Source organism: Rousettus aegyptiacus, unplaced genomic scaffold (assembly GCF_014176215.1).
Source record: "Rousettus aegyptiacus isolate mRouAeg1 unplaced genomic scaffold, mRouAeg1.p scaffold_m13_p_6, whole genome shotgun sequence".
Classification (NCBI taxonomy): Eukaryota; Metazoa; Chordata; class Mammalia; order Chiroptera; family Pteropodidae; genus Rousettus; species Rousettus aegyptiacus.
Genome location: NW_023416309.1, coordinates 14,762,107 through 14,778,616, shown reverse-complemented (window position 1 = coordinate 14,778,616; position 16,510 = coordinate 14,762,107).

Sequence of the window (16,510 nt, the reverse complement as noted above, 5' to 3'; positions counted from 1 at the left end):
TAAAATTCTTCTCCCTCCCTACTTCCCTCCACCCTAATAGGATGCAGTGTTCTCCTTAGAACAGAGGGCCATGGGGGTCTCCTCTCGTGGTCCCACCCATAGGTCTGGTCTAGAAGGAAGGCACCTCTGCCTTTCCCATCTTTCCCATGCAGACAGTGAACTGGCTCCCACAGTGTGAGTGGGTATTGCAGCCAATCTCTACCTGGAAGGTATGACCGCTGACCTACTCTGCCTCCCTGTGTCTGATATTAAGCCATAAGTGAAAAGTCTGTGTGTGTGCGTGTGTGTGTGTGTGTGTGTGTGTGTGTGTGTGTGTTGATTCACATGCCTTCTGTCCTCTCCCCCCAGGTTCTTACTCCATACTCCCCCCAGCTCCACTGCACACAGACGCCATCTTTATTTTCTTAAATCTTCATCTTTGCTTGTCGCTACCCCTAAGTGACCTCCTGTCAGATTGGTGCAGGAGTACCCTTAGACTAGATAGGAAGAAAATAAAGTCTTGGTGTTACTAGTCATGTGTGTTATTTTATAACCGACCCATCTAGCGCCCCCAAGCAAGCCCCTTTGCCTCTCTGAACCTCAATTTCGCCATATATAAAATGCAGGCGATGAGGGGTTGAGGAGGGCTTCTGGTCAAGTTAGTTTTATGTTCATGCATTGAGGACCTCATGGTTCCAGAAACATAGTAATAGTGGACAAAAGAGTTTTGAAAAAGTTAAAAAGTTCCTCTGTCCTTTCTCCAAAAAGACAGGGTCACAGTCAAACACACAATAACCGTTTTTGTGGTAAAGAAATGGAAGGAAACCCCCAAGCCGTGAAAGGGGCAGAAGCCCCGGGCTCTGTATCCTTGGGAAGTCTCCACAGCTGGTGAGAAGCTGCACATCAGGGGACAGGAAACAGCAGGACACAAGCAGGAGTTCTCCACTGGGGCCCAGGGTGTCCCCTCTCTGCTCATGAACCTGAGTCTGTTTTCTCCAGTATGGGTCTGGAGCAGGCCCGGGGGCAGGGCCAGGAACCAAGGAATCTATCACCCTCAAAGGCAGAAACAGCTCATTGCTGTTGTTACTACAAAGAAAAGCAATCTTCAGTATCTAAGCCCACCCCCTGCAGACAGACCCGCCACAGACTCTCCTGGGTTCTCAGGACGCACATCCTGAGGGACGACCCTCCTCTTAGCCCCACATCTCCCCTCGGGGCACTTTCCATCCTGGCACTAGTTCCCCAACGCTTGTTAGCAATAGAACCCTCCCTCTTGATATCTCACATGGGGCTTTACTGGAAAAATAAAATAAAATAAACCTAAAACGAAAAGTACAGATGTTACGCTTCAAGCTCTGTCCTCTGATCCAGTTTTAAATAATTAATAACAACAATGGCTATCATTATTGTGCTTCGTTGGAAGGACATCAACCAAATTCAATACTTACAATATCCTCAGGGGTAGGGATTATTATTATCCCCATTTCACAGATAGGGAAACTGAGTCACAGAGAAGTTTAGCCACTTGCCCAAGGTGGCATCGATCAGAGCGAGGATTGTATGAAGACCCCCTGAGCAGCCCCACCCCGACTGCTGAGACTTTCTGTGCCCTCTTCTTTCTTGGGCTATGCGAGGGCATCTTAGTATCCACGCCTTGCCCCAGAGTCTCCACTCTCGGCACTGGCCACAGAGAGCCCTCCAGCTGGCCACAAGCAGCAGCATTCTCAGCAAAATGCCAAGCCTCATCTAGACAATCCTACCCCAGACAGGGAGCCTGAGCATCCGCAGCGGGCTGCCTTCCCATGTTTACCCCGAGGCCACCATGCCAGACAAAGGCTCCTTGTCCAGTCCCAGGTGGTGGCAAGTTTTTAAGGACATGGGTTTGGTACCAGGGCTGTCTATTACCAACACTGGGCTTCCTCTTTCAGAGGTGAAATGGCTGCCATCACAGATTATGTGGAGGTCGATGCCGTCCTCGTCACCTCCTCCGCTGCTGCCCGGCCCAGCTCCCTGCCTGGAATACAGTTCCACCTGACAACTTGCCACATACATACACATGCACATGCACATGCTCATACCTGCAAATGCACACATGTACACACATGCAGAGCCTTCCAGGAAGCGAGGGAAAGCAAAAGGGGTCTTTCTTCAATCTTTGAATGAACTCATGAGATTCCTGCACATCCAAAGTAATTTGCGAAATTGTGGTGTGTGTGCCTATGCTTGCGTGTAAAGTGCAGCACAGGCAGGGTATAATTTGTGGGGCCTGATGAATATTAAAAATGTGGAACCCATTGTTCTAAAAGTATTAATAATTTCACGATGACAATAAGAATACATTAAACCAAGCACAATTCCATTTGAGCCCAAGCCCCACGTGACTACACAGACTATACACCCAGGAAGTGGGCCCTGCTCACGTGTGTGCGTTATGGGTTTACACTGCAGGTATTTTTCTGATTAGAAGCTTAAGGGCTTTTGTTAGAATCTCAAAGGAGTCCATAACTCTTTAAAGATTAAAAACCATTTGGTAGCAGAAGACCAGGGACAGACAAGACTGGGTTTGAGTCCCGGAGTTATCACTTATTAGCCGTGAGACCAAGTTCCTTAACCTCTCTGAGCCTGTTTCCTCACTGGTAAAGTGGGTGTTGTAATAATACCTACTTACAGGGTATTGTGAAGACAAGAGAGATGGGATAGAGCTTAGCACAGAGCCTGGCACATTAGCACCCCATAAGTGGTTAGTTAATTAACTCTTAGTTAATTCTGCTCTGCTTCTTATGTTTGGTGTCACATCTTTCTGCCTGCCTGACTTCAGCAAGCTGTGCCCCCTTTGGATGTCCCCAGCAGGCCCCGTGCAGAGCCTGGGAGGAGCTCTCAGGGACATGAGCTGGCATTTCCGTCAAAGGCCTAGCATCTTGGCTAGCCTTACCCCAAGGTCTTAACCTGTTGGCTGACCCGACTTGTTTGGTCTGCAATGCCTGGGCTACGAGAATATGTGACAGGTAGCAGCCACCTAAGAGGCCTCAGGGCTGGTAGACAGATTCTAGTTTGAGTTCAAGGAGACTACCCTCCCCAAGAGGACATCACAGTTTTTGAACCCAGTGTCACTGTTGACGAAGCCACTTTCCAAAGCGTAGCATCCAGGAGAGGGTTCTTAGGAAACCTGGGGCCCAGCGGCCCTCGGTGACCCGTGTTTCCCCTCTGGCACCCACGTGGTGGCTCCTCCGGGGCCTCTGCGCTGCCTCGCCGGTCGCCTCCTCAGGGCCTGCCAGCATCTCAAAAAGAGACCCCATGACCCGGTCACCTCCCCTCCTTTCCCCCAGCCTGGCATCTAATCCCTCCTCGCCTCTCCCATGGTCGCGACTCCTGGTGGGGGGGGGGGGGAAGGGGACACAGCAGGGACAGAGACTGGCCATGCCACCACCAGTGTGATCTTAGGAAAGTCTGCAGCCTCCGGGGTCTCCATTCCCCTATTTGTAATATCAGGGCGAAGAACCTTCACTTCTTCACTGGAGAAGCCTCACACGTATACCCAAAAAGGCTGTTCAGCATGTACAGTGTGCATCTTTGCACTGATGAAAGGGGAAGCAACCAAATGTCCATCCAGAGGGAAACGGTAAATCGCTGGCAGTTAGTCATATTATGAACGCCATCTAGCAGTTCTTAAAACTGGGTCAACTCAGGAAGCTGTCTGGGATGTATCTTTAAGTGAAAAATGAACATTGCAAAATAACATTCGTAGTGTAAATTATTTAGGCAAAAATAAACTATACATTTTCTAAACATATTTATGCACAGGGGAAGGTCTGGAAAGATATGTTTCAAATTGACCACAGAGGCTGCCTCTGAGGAGAGGAGAGAATTGAAACAGTGATCAAGGACTTAAACTGCACCTTCTGGAGCCCATGTCCCAGGCCCTGCAAGCCTGTTCCAGCTCCCAGACCCCCCAGACAGGATGGAATTCCTCACCCCAGGGCCAAGAACATGCTGCACTGCTGGCATGTAGGTGGGAATTCTGAGTCGCTTGTGAATAACCAACTTCCCATCCACTGATAGTAAAATTGTTCCAAACATCATTTATTAACTCCCACCAAGGGCCAGGCACAGCCTGGCATCCCACCCTCCCAGCAACAAGGTGGGTATTAGAACCAGGCCATGGACTGCCAAGAATCGTGGGGGGTCTGAGATTTTTTTTTTCTCTGCTTGCAAGCTGGCAGTCAGCCTTCCAGGTTCATGAATGCTGGCAGAAGACACAAGGCTTCTGAGAAGAAACAAAGGACTTATTACTCCAGGCATAACGGGCGACCTGAGCTCCATGTCCATGCCCTTGCTCCTGTGTAACTGTTTTTATTACCCTGGGAAACCAGAAAAATCTGCCCCCCGGCCTAGAAAAAGAAACTATGTTCCAAGAAAAATTGCTAAGTAAACATCCTTGCAAAGATATTCCAGAACAAAAGCTGTCACAAGACTTGCAGAAATTTCAGAGGCCCTACGAGAATTATCTCCCAACGTTGACAGACTGGGGAAGTGAGGCACTGAGAAGTTGAGTCACTAACAAAAGGTCACACAGCTAGGAAACAACAAAGCTGGGATTACACCAGGTCATCTGATTCCAAAGCCCTTGCTTTTTCCTCCTGGCCTTCAAAATGGGCTGCTTGTCTAGCCAGGGAGCCAAAGATAGTATTGTTTCAAAAGGAAAACTCACTCAGAGTTCCCAAGATGGATCTATAGAATTGTAGGAACAGAGCCTGTCTGCTGCTTGGGGACCAAGTGCTGCCCACCCATGCCCGGCCCGACACCACCCCATCCCCATCTCAGGGGATGGAAAGAGGAAATTCCTCCCATGTCCCCCGGATAATGTTAGAGAGGAGCTGAAAATAAGGAACAGACTTCTGGAGACGGATAAATGCTCTTTTCTTTTGCAGAAGGAAAAAAATGTCACATCAGTTTATATTTACTTAAATGTGAAATTTATTTATGGTGCAAAAAGAGTTGGTGTTGGCTTTCAGCGCCCAACCAGGAAATGGTCTAGGCTCGTTTTCATCTCCTCCAGCACCCTGTCCCCCAGTGACCTACTCTGGTATTTCAGAGTCCAAGTCTGGATCCTGGCCCCTAGCTCTCAGGCTTCCCCTGACCCACCTCCTTACCTCTGGAGCTCACTCCTCCTGCCTGGAGAATGGGCAGAGAGGGGCCAAGTTTGTCATTGGGGCTCCTCTATGGCTTACACTCCTCCTCTGTAAAATGGGGACGCATATGCCTGTTTTCATCTCCCTCATCAATAAAAAGCAACTAATAGTAATAGTAACAATAATAGTAATAGCTTCTAACTTGGTGAATTGCTAATACATGCATTCATGAGATATTGGGATTCTTACTTACAGATAGGGAAACTGGGGTTCAAGGACATTGGCAAAATCAGCCATTCTCGCGTAGACACACCTGAAGAATGTCTGTTTCCTGTCACGTTGCCCCTCCCAAATTCCTCATGGTCACCAAGGAAGACACATCTCCAACATCTGCTGCTTTGAGCTCTGAAGTGGCACAAAGTTCATCGACACCCAGAAGCTGGAGCAGGGCTGAGGCTGGGATCTCCTCCTACAGACAGGAAGGCCCCTTCCCCAAGAGCTGCTCTGTATGGGGCCATTTAATGTCATTTATCCTCATTTCAGCCTCATGGCAGCCCTGACAGAAAGAGAGCTTCATCTCGATTTGACAGATGGGGAAACTGAGGTTCTGAGAGTCTTGCATGGCCAGGCCTCCTGGCTGCAGGGTTCAGGGCTGGGACTGGTGCACAGCTCCCATCCACTGCCCAGGCCTGGCTTCTCGTCTCCACACCGTAAAGCCTCTGAACCAGCACGCTGTGACATGTTCCCCCTCTGCAGCATGGGGATAATACTCGGCTCCTTGCCATCTGAGATGCTCACGATGTTCTTCGTTTCCTTCATTCGAACTCTGTGCTTTTAGTTTGAAAGGGCCCAGAAAGATTCAGTAACGGCTAGGGTCGTGCAGTGAGCCACAGCAGGGCCGGGATGAGATCTGAATGCCCTGCCTTCAAGCCAGTGTCCTGTCATCTACCCCTCGTGGCACAGGCTCCTGCAGGGAGGTGATGGTGGTGGGTGGGCCAAGGCCCTGTCTCGGGCAGGGCACAGGACTGTGTTCTCCCTATGAGTGAGACCAGTCCCCAGTAAGTCTCGAATAAGCATTCATGGCAGACAGGGAAATTACAGGGTAGGGTGATGTGGAGGCCAGGGCAGGGCTGGAGGACAGAAGAACAGGAAGAAGTAGTCCTGAGGCCCACACTGCCCTGCCCAGGGGTGACTGGCAGCTGTGAAGACAGATACTTACAGCAAGGTGTGCCTGGGGCCTATAGGAAAGACTGGGCCCCTGCAGGGGGAAAATCCTACCTGAGCCCAGGCTGGCAAGCGGTGGCCAAGGGGTGGGTTGGGGATGGACTCAGGGATGTCCCCACCCCTCAAGGCAGGGTGATGAGCTGGAATTCTTCCTGCCCACTCCCCCTGCAGTTCTCAGTGTCACCTTCTCAGGAAGGACGCCCTGACTTGACTGTGTAGAGCAGCCCCCTCCCCGACTCCTACCTGCTGGGTGTTCTTGGGGACTGGTGACTGTTGGTTATTTGCTTTATTTTGGAGTCATCATCCCAGACCACCAACTTAAGAGCCCCCCAGAGTCTATGCCTTGTCTGGTTCTACTTCACTCCACCTCTACACCAGCACAGGTTCGCGTGCAGGGGGTGCTTGGTCCCTATGAATGGGGCCCAGAATTGTCATCAGGATTCACTTGCTCATTCAATAGCATAACGGGAGAGTGAGACAGACTTGTCATGTGGTCCCAAAGCAGAGGACCTCCAAGGGGGCTGGGGGGCAGCTTTTAAGAGAACCCAGTTGGGACCAGACACCTCCCTTGGAGCCCCCCAGGCCAGCCGAACCAACCCCACCCCAGCAGCCCCCGCCCTCACTCAATCACAAGCAAAGCATGAAAGGATAATCCTTTGAGGGGAAAGAGAGCAGGTGACGGACGAGCAGCTATTTCCACTTAGCCCCATGGTGGGAAAGTGGCTCACCCAGTCACCACTCCTAGCCAAGTGTCGGGGAGACTCTTGGAATTCTGTGTGGAGACTGGGGCTCCCTACAAGAGAGAGGGACTGCCATCTGGTGACCCAGAAGTACAAGCAGAGTTCTCAGGAGAGTTTGGCCTGTGTCCCCCTCAAGTTTGAGGTGCTGGAGAAAGGAGAAGCTGGTTCCTGAAGGCAGGAGCCCCATAGCTGCAGCAGAAGGTCCCGAACGACATGCAGGTTAAGTCAGAGCCCTGTGCAACATGAACACGGGGGGCTCCTGTGCCAAGATTATCAACCAGGTTAACATCAACAGGGCTAAGTCATGTCGATACCATAAACCTTTAATATGGTGTGATGAGAAGGGCACTTCACTGCTATGTTCTCCCCGACCCCACGAGGGAGCCCCCTCCAGCCCCCCTCCCCTTAGGTATCTATAAAGCAGGAATTAAGATGAGGAAAGCCAGTGGCCAATAAAATTTTGAAAAGATGCTCAGCATCATCAGAGTTTAGGAAAATGCAAATTAAAGCAACAATGAGATACTATTTTTTCACCCCCACAGGGGCAGGAACCTAAAACAAACAATAATTCTCCGTGGTACTGGGGATATCCGGAAACACCCAGCCACACTTTGTTGTAAGCACGTTGCATCACCCTTTGGAAAATCATCTGACATTTTTTTTCTAAAATAAGAAACACGCACTTACTTCAGCCCAGCAGTCCTAACGTTAACAAGTTTCCTACAGGAATAAGAATGCCCACCAAAAGGGTATATTAAAGGAGTGGTTTTGTGACATTGTTTAAAATAGAGAGGAGAAAAAATCCCTAGGTATTTGAATAGCCGTTTCTCTACATGAGAAATGGTTGGAAAAGCATTGGAAGATTCATACCGTTGCATGTTATGCACGTGCTAAATGACAAGAACAGATTAGGTGTAGTTCTACTCTCTGAATGGCGGTGTACTGATTGCTAAATTTAGAAAGTGTGTTGCAGAGTTGGGACACAATGGGAACTGTAAGCAGGACAATTTGATGTGAAAACTGTCCCACACATTGCAGGACATTTAGCCTCCCCCCAGTCATTGTCAAAAAAAGAAAAACAAAAAGGCTTTAACGCGTTTCCAAATATTCCAGGCCAAGAACCACTGTGATGGTGAGACCTAGTACGTGTGTTTGTTTGTTTGCTTGCTTGCTTGCTTGCTTTAAATAAACAGTAGCAAGACACTATCTGTTTTGGATGTTTGGACCTGGGACTTGGGGAGGCACGGAAGAGCTGATGTGGAGATAGGGGTGGGGAGAGCCTTGTGCTCTTTCTCCATCTTTGTATGGATTCACCAGGTACATGACCACATGCTGCTTTTGTAATTACTAAAATTAATGAAGACAAAAAATCTTCTAAAAGGAAAAACAATGAAAGAACAAAAAGAAAAAAGATGGAAGGAAGGAAGGAAGGAAAAGCTCTGGAGACCAAAGCCCCTAACCTCAGTTACTACATAAAGCCCCCGAACCCCCAGGGCAGCAATGTGGGAGCAACCTGGGAGCAACACCTGCTGGCCACCTCCTTGGCCACACAGCGCTGGCATCCTCCCTCTGGTCCAGAAGCAGTCCCTCTGCTCACCACAAAGGCCCCTTTTTCTGCTGGCTGTTTGCGTTGAGCCCCGGGCTCCTCCATGGGCAGCCTCTGGCCATGCTGATGGCTCCAGGACAGGCAGGCCCCTGCCCGCTGCTGAAGGCTTGCTTTATGCACATCAAGATTTGCAGGCCGGTGCACCAGGCTCTTGCAAGTGGCCGTTTCCACCCTCCTTCCACATTCTCACCCCATTCCCCCTACCCCTAGCTCTGCCCAGCCTGGCTCCAAGAGGGAACACACAACCCCTGTTCTTTCTTGGGCCGTGACATAAATCACTGCTCCTCGGGCTGGGCAGCACAGCCAGGTCCCTCGAAGCCTCCCTCACAGGCGTCCCTGACACCCAGCACTGGAAACCTCTCCTCCACTGGCCCTCACCGAGTCCTGGGTGATGCTGAGCCAGGAACCCCGGGCAGCACCCCACGGCCACAGTGGGGTTTCTGCCAACTCATGTATTTTTCATTTTTAAAACATTGCACAATTTTAAACATGTCCTGCCTTGTTCCAGAGAAGATATAAAACAGCCACAAGGACACACGACCTGCGTAAATTAAGACTGGGACAAGATGCTCATAATGATTTTGCTACGGAGATTTTTAGTATAGTTTAAAACAGTGGAACATTATTAGCCATCTGAATATCCAAGGACAGGAGATTGGTAAAGTAAATTATAACATAGTCATACAATTAAATATTATACAGCCATAAAAATTGAAATGACAGCTACAGAACTTATTTTATTTATAAATATTTATTTATTTATAGAACCTAATTGATAAATATTTATTTATTTATAGAAAACCAAATTTGCATGTCTATGCCTAAGGGTATTTTTCTAAAAAAAAGGAGACTAGAAGTCTCATAAGCTTCTTGAGATAGCTTTGGCCCTCAAGAAATTAATGAGTCACTGCCCTGTAGAAGGATATATAATGCGTGACAAGATATTTTTGTTGTTCACAAACTCTATGTGTTATAAACTCCCCACTTCTATGTTTGTGTATCATTTGGGAGGCTATACCACCAAATCCAGTCTCCTTATCTCAGTAATAGAATTGTAACCGATTTTCTCCCTTTGTTTTTCTACCTGTGTGATCACTCTTATCATGGCAAGCCGCAACTTTGGCTGTACATTTCCCAGCAACCAAAGGAAAAACAAATATGTGCTCAGTTATTAATTTCTGGTGTCCATAGAAGAAAAGTAAGTGACTGCTTTGGTATTAAGAAGGGTAGAGTTCTCTGGAGAGGTGGGCGGTGTGGGAGGGAGGTTGGTTTATAAGAGAATGTGATGTTCCCCGAGGACAGGGTGCTTGACAGCCTGGATGTGGGGCTGAGGGGTCTGCAAACGTCAGATGGTCTGTCCAGGGAACACTTTACAGCCCCCTCTGTTGGCCCCATTCAGGAAAGGAGTTGACTCAGTTCCTCCCAGTGTGGTCAGAAACTTTCTTTGTTCACCTCTCACAGGAGAGGCAGGCACACAGCCCAGACAGCCAGGCATTCACGGTGGACTTTCTAACACAGGTAAGAGTGTTTGGAGCTTACTGAAATCAGAACACACAGAAAGCCATTTACTGCACCCAAGGCTAGGAGGCTCTTATTCCCCACCCTCAGAGGAGCAGGGGACACTCTGCCAAGGGAGCAGGTATCACTAGCAGACAAGAGGCCCCAGTTGTCAACAATAAATAAATATTTAAACAGTGAGGTGTTCCTGACAGGCGCTAAGAGGTTCCCGGCACATTGGAGGTAGAGTTTGATGCAGAGAGGGAGGCTGCCAGTTTCTGTTGAGACTCTCCAGTAGATGCAAACTGAAATTACAGTAATCAATAACACAACAACAGTAACAAAAATAATATGCTATGATAATTGTCAAAACCAATAACATGGTTATCTATTGTCGAGTAATAAATCTCCCCCAACTTGGTGGCCTAAATCAATTGCTTTATTCTCCCTCATGATTTCTGTGGGCCAGGAAATCAAGGACAGCTCATTTGGGTGGTTCTGGCTCAGGATCTCATGAGGCCGAAGTCAGATGGCGGTTGCTGCTGGGACAGCACGAGACTGGGGCGGCTGGAAACGGCCGAGCATCACTCTCTCTTCACACAGTCTCAGGGGCTCTCTGTGTGATCTCTTCACGTGTGATAGTTCAGGCTTCCTGACGGCATGGTGGCCTCAGGACAGTCAGCCTACTTACCTGGCAGCTCAGGCTTCCAGCCCGAATGTTCCAGCTAACCAAGTGGAAGCTGCATCATGTTTTATGGCTCAGTGTTAGAAGTTATCGGTGTTACTTCTGTTGTATTTCATTGGCTATGAGCAAGCCACAGGCCCATCAGATTCAAGGAGAGAGGACACAGACCTTGTCTCTCAATGAGAGGAGTGTCAAGGTCACGCAATAGCATGTAGACTGGGAAATGTTGCTGCGACTGTATTTAAAACATATTATTTTCCACGCAGAGCCATCACCAATATCCAGGGCAGGCAAGACAAACTGAGGCAGATGGAAGCCTGACCTTTGAGCCTTGTACTTTTGACATTGATATTTGTAGACTATTTTTTGTCTACACAAAATTCAGCCATTTCAAGCTTCAGCCAACCCACAAACACTCTGGGCCGTGATGGCACAGCGGCACCGAGTATCAGCCACCGCGTGGTCTTTGGCGGTGCCCATCTTCGCCTGAGTTTTGGGCAATTATTTGAATACACTGTTGAGTTTTACCCACGTTATCTGATTTTTAAAACATAAGCGGGAAACAGAAAAAGTGAACCTCCTAGTGAGAATGGAGAAAAAGGTGTGGGCTCCCATCCCTAAATCAGTGGAGGCCGAGACAGTCAAAAATGGCTCTCGCTGGCCTGAGTTGAATGGTGATTGGTCTTGGGCTCTCTTGTACAGAAGAAGAACAACAAAAGAACAAAATAAGCGTACTACTAAAGTATTTTTGGATGAAATGACACAATGTATGAGATATTCCAGCAAACAAACAAATGAAAAGTGCATATTGTCACGGGGGGCAGGAGCAGGTTGGTCAAGAGTTGCTAATTGTTGAAGCATGGAGGTTCATTATACTATTCTTTCCATTTTTGTGAATGTTTAAATATTTCAATAATAAAAAGTACAAAAATTATATTAAACATTGGAATACTGTACATTGTTAAGCTTTGACTCTAAAAGTCAAACTGTGATTAGGTGTAATTAAGTTCCTGGAAACATCCCCTCCTTAAAGCTATTATATGCTCATCCTGGGATTTCTATAAGAATTATCAGGGTCATATTTATACAGAAGACAGTAACCATCTGTACAGATATATCTAATTCTATTGTTCAAAAAATACAGAATTTTACTTGCAGAACAGTATATTATATATGTGCAACAACAAAAAATAATCTCAATCTTTGAATTCAGAGCTTTTGAAGCAATGAGGAAGTGTTCACAGAGATACTTGGCATGAGAGCAGGAATATTTATATGGTTTAAAATATTTTGCCCTGTGCATGTATCAGTTTTTTAAATTAATTAATTAATTTAGAATTTTTAGAAGTTGTTAAATTATTGGCTTTTCCTCTCTTATTCCTGCAGTATATCTTCACTGTTTTTGGACTAGTTTTGTCTGCCAAGGGAGAGCGTATCACTAGCGAAGAAGAGGTAGCAGACATCAAAGATTGAAATGATGATGGAAGAGAAAGTTTAAAATGCAGTGAACTCTGGCCATTAGCTTAATATCACTCTCCCGCCCCCTTTCACCCTGCCTCCAACTTGAAAACCCCCCACTGCTGGATTTCAGCTCCTGGACATCTCCCAGTCCTGGATGGAAGAGGCCTGCCTAACGCAATTACTGGCGCGCCATCTGGTGGTGTCTTCTGGAAGTGCACAGGCTGTGGAAGCTCACGGAAGCTAAGTTTGAGCTTCCTCCAGAAGAAGCTCCTGTGGTGCTCAAAAGGCCAAACCTGACTTACAGATGTTCTGTCTGTAAATGTACAGATGTATGGATCACAATGCTTAAAAAACATTCTGAATATGTGACCAATATTTAAAAATCTGGAAGCTTTACTTAAAAATCCAGATCTTTGGCTTCTTTTGAAAACTGTACTGATAATGGCTGGGGCTAGGGCCTGTGCTCCCTAGCTACCCATCTGGCCTCTACTGCGGCCTCTTCAGTGTGTGTTCAGTTTGTCCTACACAGGATCCCTGTAGTGTGTTTTAAAATGTCTCTTAAATATTCCTGTTCACCCCGCACCTCAAGATGGACTGTATTTGAAAATAAGGTCTTTGTGGGTGTAACGAGTTAAGGATCTTGAGATAAAATCATCCTGGATTTAGGGTAAGCCCTAAATCCAATGCCTGGTGTCCTTATAAGAAGGGGAGAGGGCACAGAAAAACACAGATAAGCCTCTGGAGGTAACTAACCTCATTGACACTGTAAGTTTGGACTTTTGGTCTCCAGAATTGTAGATCACGTTTCTGTTGTTTAACCCATTTGCCCCACAAATACTCACCAGAGGTGGCTGCAGTGTTTACCCCAAGATAACAAATCAAAATTATTAAATACTGATCATCTATAAATTTCTGTCATATTAGGATTAGAGACAAGTTATGTGTAGAAATAACTCAAAGAACAGTTTTTATATTTTGTTTTCACATTGAAAACCAGCCAGGTTTGCTTCAGACTCAAAGAGTACATTTATGTAAAATTAAATTCACACTGGCAGTGAGCTAGACTCTTTTTCCTAAATGAGAAATGGGTTAAGCTTCTCAGTTTGTGGTCATTTGTTATGGCAGCCCTAGGAGACTAATAGACAAATCCCAAGAAGTCCTTACCTTTCCACAACATCCCCCAAACAGGTCTCTGCTCCAAAACTTCAGGGACAGAGAGCTCACTACCTCCCATCTGAATGATGGATTAATTGTTGGAAAGTTCTTTCTGCTAAACCAATATATAACACGAACAATATAAAATCAGATTATAGTCTATAAAGAGAGGAGGAAACCAAGGCCTAAAAAGGAACAAATCTTTGATGGTTAGTGGGATCGGGGAAGACTTCATGGAGGAGGCAGCACTTGAACTGGGTCTTTAAGGATGGATATGATCAAAACAAGCAGAAACAGGTGTGGTAGTAGGCGTGTTCCAGGTGACAGAACAGTGGAAGACCCAGAAGTAGGAAAATGTGGACTATATAGAAACATTCATTCTTCCCTTCTATGAATATTTATTCTCTGAGCAGCAAGTAGTGAGCTTAGTTAGAATGGCAGTGTACAGCTGGGTGGGATCAGTAGGTTGGAATTAATAGTGAAGAGCTTAAATTTTTAAAAATCTTGGGCTCTCAAGCATGTTAAGTAGAGTATATGACATTTATCCACATGCCTGGGTTTTTTTTCTTTAAGCTAAACTACTCCATTCTCCTCTTGTATAGAGAGCTGTTGCTTTTGTATCTTTCCAGGAAGCTTCCGTGTGTCCCTTCCTCTAGTAACAGACCCATGTATTGGTGCGAGGATGGTCATGTGATCCAAGCATGGCCAATCACAGAGCTCCATCTACCTGGCAGCTGTAAGTGGTCTAGTTGGCATCCTTCCCTAGGAGTGATATATAGACTGGGAGCAAGTAGCTCTCCCTCTGCTGAGGCAGCTTGTTCACATAGAAAAGGCCCAACAGGAGTCATAGAGAATGAGGCCGACAGGTGGAAAGAAACAGAGTAAAGTGGAGAAGAAACATGGCCAACACAGGCAGAATCCTAGGGGTATTAACATCACAGTGGCCGTCCCCAAGGCTTGGTTCCTAGACTTCTTCCTTCATTTCCAAGTGCTGTCCCAACATCCTCCCTCCTTCTAAGAGCCAATAAATTTCTCTCCATCTAGGCCAGGCCAAATTGGGTTTCTTCTGCTTGTAACCTAAGGGTCCTGGATGACATCAATCTGCTACCAAACTTCTCCCTGCAAAAACAGCCAAATAGAGCAAAGGAGGACAGTGCCCACCCAAGCCAGCAGCCCTGTCTCTACTTCAGAGAGGTCGTTCCTCTGCATTTCTGGTGAGCATGGGAGCACTTAGTGCTGATAAGGTGACACTGAACAGGCACAGGGATGTGGATCCAAGTAAACTGCAGATAAGAGCAGAGAAGATAACAAAAGAAAGCCTCTCTGTGATATTTCTACCTCAAATGACACACACTTCCACTCTTAGAGAGTCACTCCTTTAGGTTGAAGCTCCTCTTAAAATATAAGCTGGGAGAGAAGTTTGGGAGGCAGAAAGTAGGCCAATTTGCCAAAAAAAATAAATATGCCTTAGATGATGCAGCAATTTACTAAAATAACAAAATTACCAAAAACTTGTTTAACTAAATATAAAGTTTTCAGCAATCATATACAATATTGACATTCTGGTTTCCAACAAGAAACAGTTGGGATCTGTTGGCTTGGAAGCAATTTGCAGAAAGGTTCTACAGGAAAGGGTAAAATTGTTCAAACAACTGAAGAGAAGTGAAACTCTAATGGTGATAAACAGCACCAGGAGTGAGGATAAGTATTTCGCACAAGGGTGCTGTTAAGGCTGAACTGGGACAAGATATCAGGATTCCAGTAGACAGGTGTGACAAGAGATGATCTGTGCCCATAAGGAGAAACCCTGTCCTAGGACATAGGCCTGCACAAGGCCGGTGGGGAACAGAGGTAGTTTGATCCTCTCTGCCTAAGGAAATGGTAGGGAGACATGAGGTTTGAGCTGGGTTTCTAAGGAAGTGTAGGAGTTCACTGGTAAAGGAAAATTTTCAGGTGGGGGTACAGCCTAAGCTAAGGCTCTGAGGCATAGAAAGTGGAAAGGAAAGAGAAAGGCCGCTGGTGAAAAGTACGGGGCCAAATCACCAGACTTTGAAAAAGCTAGTCAAAAGGAGCTTAACTTTCACCCTGTGGGCGGTAGGGAGCCACTGAGGGTTTTATGCAGACGCAGGAAATTATCCTGTCTCCACGGCTGTTGTGACAAATATGAACCAAGAATGCTGGAAAGGGGGTAGGAGGGAAGTGGTGGAGCTAGAAGACCAGGTCGGAGGCTGATACACTCGTCTAAGTGATAGATGAACAGGCTAAGTTGGAATTCATTCATTCGACATGTAATTATTGATCTCCACCTGACTAGAGACAGGTGTTAGCCCAGGCGATCACTGCTGGGGATTCAACAGTGGGTAGAAGTTGGGTGGCCACGAGTGAGGCAGAGGAAGAGTATTCCAGACAGAATATGGGGGTCCTGAAGTAGGAAAAAGGCTCTTTTCAGGCATAGAAGGAAGAAGACCAGTGTGGCTAGAACCTCATAACTGAGAGGCTGGGAGAGGCTGAAACCAAGGCTGCAGTGGAGCTGAGGCCAGTCCTGCAGGTTGTTGCCCTTCCACATTTATCTCTGTCCTTCAAGGCAAATGCCACTTCCACCAGGAAGCCTCCCCTGATCACTGACAGATTCCCCTCTAGCCTCTCCCAGTTCCTTGCCACTGTTACCAGGATGACTGCTGGAGCAGTTTCTGGCCCAGAGTGGACACTGCATAAACACTTATTGAGTGAATGACTGTTTGAAAGAAGGAGACAATTGGTGTAAGGAAGGGGGAGTAGGGTGGAGTAGCAGAGAAGCTGGAAAGCTGGTGGCCTGAGGGGACCAGAGTCAGCCTGGGCAATAGTCCAGATGGTATTTTTATGACTTCAGGTCACAATTTGGTGAGCACACAACCAGCATTTTAAAAGAAACTAAATAGAATTAAAATAGTAGAATGCAGATTGCCTAATGTTAGTATTGCTTCATGAAGCCTTGTTCTAGTTACACGCACACAACACAAGGTAAAGTCTAATTCTTTCGGTGGTCATGGCAAGA